This window comes from Humulus lupulus, chromosome 7 (genome assembly GCF_963169125.1).
Source record: "Humulus lupulus chromosome 7, drHumLupu1.1, whole genome shotgun sequence".
In the NCBI taxonomy this organism is placed as follows: domain Eukaryota; kingdom Viridiplantae; phylum Streptophyta; class Magnoliopsida; order Rosales; family Cannabaceae; genus Humulus; species Humulus lupulus.
In genome coordinates, this window is record NC_084799.1 from 24,028,943 (window position 1) to 24,035,942 (window position 7,000).

The window sequence follows — 7,000 nt, forward strand, 5'->3', positions numbered from 1 at the left end:
AAAAGAAAAAAAAGGGTGCCCTCCTCAAGGCTCCACCACCTCGGCATCTTCCCCCTTAGGCTCCTCCTACTCAACTTCAAGGGTTGCAGGGATTTCTTTAGCAGCAACAGCCTCAAGCTCCTCTTCGCGAGCAACACACTTGGTTATTTCTTTGTCACGAAGATGGGAATGGATGTAGTCAAAGTTGGTCTCCTTATTGTTCTTCCAAAATAGGAAGAAGTAATTGAAGGCCGCATTCTTGAACTTGGTTAAGTTCGAGGAGTGTGACTCCTTTTCCCACCGGAGCTCTTCCTCGAGAAGTTTCTTCTCCTCCAAAATATTCTCTCTGAGGTGCCTCATCTCCTCCGTAGACTTGAGCTACTGCTACTCGAGCTCTTTGACATGAACGTCGAGGCTACCCCTCTTCTCCTTAAGCTCTTCCAACTAGCGCTTGAGTTTTGCCACCGACTCCTCAAGCACCTTGATCACTTTGCTCTTATTATCCTCTCGGTTTGAATTGGAGAGTATGGTTGTCCTTAAAATGTTTCACAATGTCCCGCGATTTCCTCAAGGCCTCCTCAAGTTTAACTGCTTCGATGCGGGTGTTGGTGAGAGTAATAACACCCTACAGAAACAAAGCAAGACGAGACTAAGCACATAAAAGGAGTAAACGAGCAGAAGACTTGGAAGAAAAATTGAGAAACATATAAAGAACAACTTACCAAAAGGATCTTAGATAGTGCTCATCCAAGACTGGAGTCGACCGATGAGTTTCAATGCTTGAAGACAACATCAACACTCTTTAGGCGTTGAACAAGGGTATGGACCCGGGAGGAGATAGAGTGAGCATTTGTCTTCAAATTTTCCTTTACTCGCTCTTTCTCGTCTACAAGGGGGTCCATTCTGTGAGCAAGGGAAGGAGTAGCCTGCTTAGGAGCGGCACTAGGAAGAGTGGCTACTGATTGGCTGGAAGGAGCCGCCAGAGAAGCAGCAGGAGATCTGCGAGTAGGGGGATCACTACTCTGCTGCTTTGATGTCGGCTTTTTGCTCGAACCGGCCCGGAGGCCACATTTCTCTTAGTACTCTTTTTTTTTTTCAGAGCTAAAGGGGAAGCATTGAGATTGAACATCTCTAAATCAGACATGACTGTGGTAAAAAAATGCAAATGTATCAGAATACTAAAATATATAAACAAGTAGTTATATGACACAAAAGATTTTTCAAAATAGCCTACGACTACAACATACACACACAACAAAAAGGAATAACTATATTACATGGAATCCCCTCCTCGTCGTTAGAGGACATGGGCTCGTCCTCCTCTAGTTCCAACATCTTCTTGCCTTTTTTTCCTTGTCAACGGGAGGTGCTGGGGCTCGGGGGGTGAGGAGCATCACCTTGCTCCCTTATGCTGATCCTTGTTGGCCTCCTCCGAGGGACAGGGACCACCTGAGGCTGGTCAAAATGCCCCAGTTCCTCATCAACTGCTTCCTCAGCAGTTTCTCCACCAGCAACACCTTCTTCATTGGCGTGGTGGGTATCGAGCAGACCAACTCTCCTCAGGTTCACATAAGTTACGAGCACTCTACAATTATTTGCTTCAAAGGGAAGCCGATCTAAAAACACTGCTCACCTAGCCATGTCCATGGTAGGAATGGGTCTATCCCGTGGCCCTAAAATGCAACAAAGGAATGAGGCCAAAGAAAGAAAAGGAAAACGAAAGAAGTGACCTAGAAGACTAAATAATTACCTGCTTGTTGAAAAGTTCGATTGTTTGTGTAACGTCCTCCTAATCCAGGACCGTTACACTGTGTACTTAAAATTGTGTCAGACCTGCTAATCAGGTCATTTGGTTTAAATCGTGTAACTAAGGTTACTGACAAGGGTTAGGGTTAAAATTTTTGGTCAAAGAACCATTGACTTTTATTCCAAAAGTGTTATACAACATGGGATCCCAAAACATTACAACACAACTGTTTAAAAGGGGAAACATACATAACAAAAGTTACATCAGCCGGCCTAAGCGGAAAAATAGGGCTATAACTCTAGTTCCTCTGAGATAACCCCGGTCGTGATGGTTGAGCAACCACATATGTACATGCTGCCACTGAAGCTCTCCAACTCATGGCTGGTCAAGCTTTCCCTTTCCCTTACCTGCACCACAAAGCACCTGTGAGCCGAGGCTCAGCAAGAAAACAGAACGTGCAACAACAGAGAATATAACTTTAAAATAACCATTCAACAATAATCATTAACATTAATTCATAGCCAATATCATTAAAGTTCAATCATATGATCATTGGATCAACATGGGGACGTTGCCTTATTCAGTTGGCTTTTAAGCCAACTCTCATGCCTATGCCCTAGCATGACCATAGAGTCACCTGGGGCCTCTCCCTTAGCTCTGTCTTACTAGCCATAGAGCTAGCCCAACCCCCGTGGTTCACCTTCGACCTTAGAGTCGATCAACGTAATAATACATTGTTGGTTTAGGCCAATGCCTTTCGACTAGCGCACAACGCGCTATTGCCGTCCTTGACTCATAAGTCAAGCCCTGATCCAGGATTACATACCTTACTTATAAAGAACAGATGTGGATAGGCGCATCCCTACAATTAATCAAATACTCACATTATTCATATAATCCCATTGGATAACCATTTTCATAATACCAAAGCATATTCATATAACGAGGCCACATGCCCTAACCATAGAATTCATACAATGAAGCATTCATCAGCAAGCATTTAGAACAATAGCCTAACATAACCGATCCAGGGGCCCAAGCCCTAACCATATTCAAATACAATAGACAGGCCAAGCCCTAATCACACACAACACGTTCTGGGTGTAGTTTTCTTACCTTAGGCCCGAGCAAGCGTAACTAAGAACGACCCTCGAGCACGATCCCGGCTCCAAGCCCTTAACGATAGCCTAAGTCACAACCATAAAATAGGATTCTATTAATATGGAGCGATCAAAGGCTTCCGGACCAAGTCCTAGCCTCCGGGGTCTCGGGTTCCACCAAACCGGGTGGTGAAAATAATCCCAAGCCCTAAGGAAAAAGTTCCATTTTGAAAACAAACTCCCAAGGCAAAACTGCCCAGGCGGGCCGTGACTTGCCCCCCTGTGGTTCACGGCGCACCCCCTGTCCAGAGAGGCACGGGCTGCGACTTGGCCTAGCAAGTCGCGGCGCGCCCCCCAGGCAGAGGCTTCCTATGGCGCCTAGTGCAAGATAAGTCGCGACTTGTCAAGAACAAGGTTGTGACTTGGCCCCTCGAACCCAAAAATTCTCCACTTTCAGCAGCCAAATCCTAATCCAATTTAACCCAAAATCATCCCAACAACATAATTTAATCATCACAAACACTCTAATATGTTCCCAGCAGCAAAACCCACCAAAATTCTAACTTCAAAACTCATCAAACCACCAATTAAATCTTTGAACTTCAAAGGCTCAAGAACACTTAGAGACCAGCCAAGAAACACAGAATTTAATTGCTAGAAATCATAATTTAAAGCTTACCTCTACTCAAGATGGATTCCACAAACTGCTACTGAATTAATCGTTAAGATTTTAACTTCAATTCATGTAATCCTAGCCCAAAATCTCCTTGATTCTTCAATGGATAACTCAAAGCTTGGAGAGGGAGCGAGAGAAAGAAGGGGAGTCGGTTTAGGTAGCTCCACACGTGTTTCTATTGTTTTGTCTTTTGATTTCTAACTTAAGTGACTTAAGTTAATCCTGAGGCTCGGGGTACCAAAAACTTCCCCGAGGGAAAAATGGTAAATTTCCCCAATATTCCCTCGTAAACTCTCTAACTTCAAACATATCTCCAATTATTTATTTCCATAACCCAATAACCCAATTAAATATCTATTACCCAAAATACCCCTTGACTCGCCCCGAGTTGGGTATCGGGTCCCGTTGTGACTTTCCCGCGAACTTGCTCCCTAGGATCGCCTCGTGCCGATTAATTCAAATAAACCCACATAATAATGTGGTCTCTCACATAAATCACATATATACACATTTATGCCCACAACTTGACAAATTACCAAATCGCCCTTCTAATAATAAGCGGGCCCACATGCATATTTAATATCCCTAAATATGCGCATTTAATCATATTATCACATAATCCACATATTAACAATTAATATAGCAATAAAACACATATTTCCACATATTGCCATCCCGCCCCCCTAATCAAGGCCCTAAGCCTTTTTAGGTAATATTGGGGCGTTACAGTTTGCAACCATGGAAGTTTTTAGAAAATATTCATTATTATAACTGCTCATGTTGCTCCTAAATGTGGGCTCAGTCAGGAGAACCCAGTACCCTTGTGGCTTGGGTTCGACTTCAAGCCGAATAAGTAATGGACCTTATCAGGAGTAGGAGCCGCCCATCCTTGATTGCGATAGAGGATAAATAATGCTGAAAGCATTAAGTATTCATTTGGTGTAATTTGGAAAGGAGCGACGTTGAAGTAATCTATGACACTCCTAAAATAAGGATGGATGGGGAGAGTGGCGCCTGCCTGATTATTATACCTTGACTAGGCACTATACGCACCACCAGGACTGTGCGCCCACTGGTCGGATTGAGGAAGAACTAAATCTACCCCCCCACCAAGTCCATATCTTTGGGGGTACTCCCCAAGTACCCGGCTCGATAGGGTGTTGATTGGAGCCACATACCACTTAACTTGCCTCCTCGAGTGGGATTTTCTTTTCGCAACGTGTCTTATGACGTGGGTTATCTACTCGTCGTCAAATTCAATCTCATCAAAAGACACATCTTGGGGTCATGCCTGCGATTGCCCTTGTTGTTTTTGTTGTTTTTGTTGTTGTTGCTTGGGCTACTCTCTTTCAAGTTGTTTGGGTTGTTGTTGTTGGATGGGCTACTCAACATTTTGCCCATTGGTCTCGTACCTTGCAACTTGGGGATCCACAACCGATCATTGTCTAGTCGTTTGCTTGATCATAGCCATATATGGAGAACATAAAGCAACAGTTATGGCCTCTTCAACAAACGAAGACCTGCTCATTTCCCTTTAGGGGTGTTCATTGGATCACATCCAATGTTTTTAAGCTCATCCGATCCAATCCAATTGACTTAAGTCAACCGATCTGATCCATTTCAATGGATAATTGGATTGGATCAGTTCTATCCATTGGATGCATCCCCTGATTATCTATTGGATTGTATCGGATCCATCCAATCATTTAGAGCCTTTATTTAGGCTGAATTTTAATAAAAAAATAATACATAAAATTTTAAACCTAATTTTCACATATATTTCAATTATAAAACACTAATTACTCATCCAAATGAAAACACTATTTAGTTCTAATAATTTAGAAGCACACAACACAAATTCAACCTAAATTATAAGAATAAGTCCTAATAACTTATAGGAATCCAACATAAAATTATAATTATACATCCTAATTAAATAAACAAGCTTAGTACACAAAATACAAGTATCATAAAAAATAAATCCTTGATCGGCCCAAAATGACAAAGAGGATGGTTATTCAATTCTGATGTATCACCAACTCCAGCTAATATTACTAAAAAAAAAAATTAGTATTTTATATTGAAAACACATATAATATAAAGTGAAAATATAAATGCATTTACCAACTTCTAATGCTTCCATTTCTTCAATTGCTCCATCAACATCAATTGTTGTTGTTTGACGAATCCAATTTTGAGTACATATGATGGCTTGTATAGCTTTAGGAGTTAGACAACTCCTATATGGATCAATGACATGCCTGCCAGTAGAGAATGCAGACTCTCAGGCAATAGTAGATACATAAATGGCAAAGAAATCCTGTTTTGCACATCAAAATCAGAATTTCTAACAATCTTAAATCTACTAGCATTCTTTTTCCACCACTTTAGAACATCAAAATCAGAATTTTCAGAGTCCTCACATGCTTTTATGAAGTACTTATCAACTTCTGTTTTGTTCTCTGAGTAATCAAATGCCTTTAACTTTTCTTTGCGTTGTTGAATGAACAGAGTGTACTCATCAACATCCTCATCATTACCCATACGATCTTCTGCAAGGTGAGTACTAGAAGAACCATGCATACCACCACTAGAATCAATACTGCAATACTCTTTGTACATATGATCCAAAGTATTTCTAACAATCCTAGAATGTCTTGAAGCTTCATCTGGATCACCACACATCATCTCCAAACATACATTTAAAAATGGCTCCTTATAACGAGGATCAAGCAAAACAGCCACAAGTAAAAATATGTTCAAACTCTCTATTTTCCCCCAATACTTGTCGTATTTTTTCTTCATTGATTCAACCATCATAGTCAACTTATAATCATTCATATTCCCACTCCAGAATTCCAATCGACTATAGATAAAAGAAACTCGATCCAGAAATTGGTTTGATGTTACATAATTAAACCCAGAGAATCTTAAATTGCAATCATAAAAGATCTTTAAGAACTTTATAAACAATATAGCATTCTCCCAGTCACTCGGTAGTATGTTAGTTACCGTGGATTTTGGTTCAAGCTGGGACTTAGTTGGAAACTCATAACAACAGTTATGGATTTTATAAGTTTAACCTATAGCTTAAGAATATTAATTATAACATAAGGTTTGATTAATATTGCTGGTCCTAGATATATTGTTTATTATAACCTAAAGTTTAGATATAGTTAATAAGAGCATGACACTTGTCATAATCATGATTTTTAAGGAATTAAGTATTTTGATGAATAGTTTTAATAAAAGAAAGATTTAGAAGCTCTAGAACCTTCCAGTAGCTGTTAGGATTACGTTTAGACTCAGTCAAAGCTGTTTATCCAATTCAAAATATGCTGAAAAAGTGCAAATACGTGTTTGATATATCAACGTATGTCGATATATCGCAGCTTAGGGGCTGATATATCGCTTATGGAAGATACAAAAAACACGGCGACTTTGCACGAATATACGAACAGGGCTCGGGATTAGGGTGGAGCCGATATATCGGCCAGG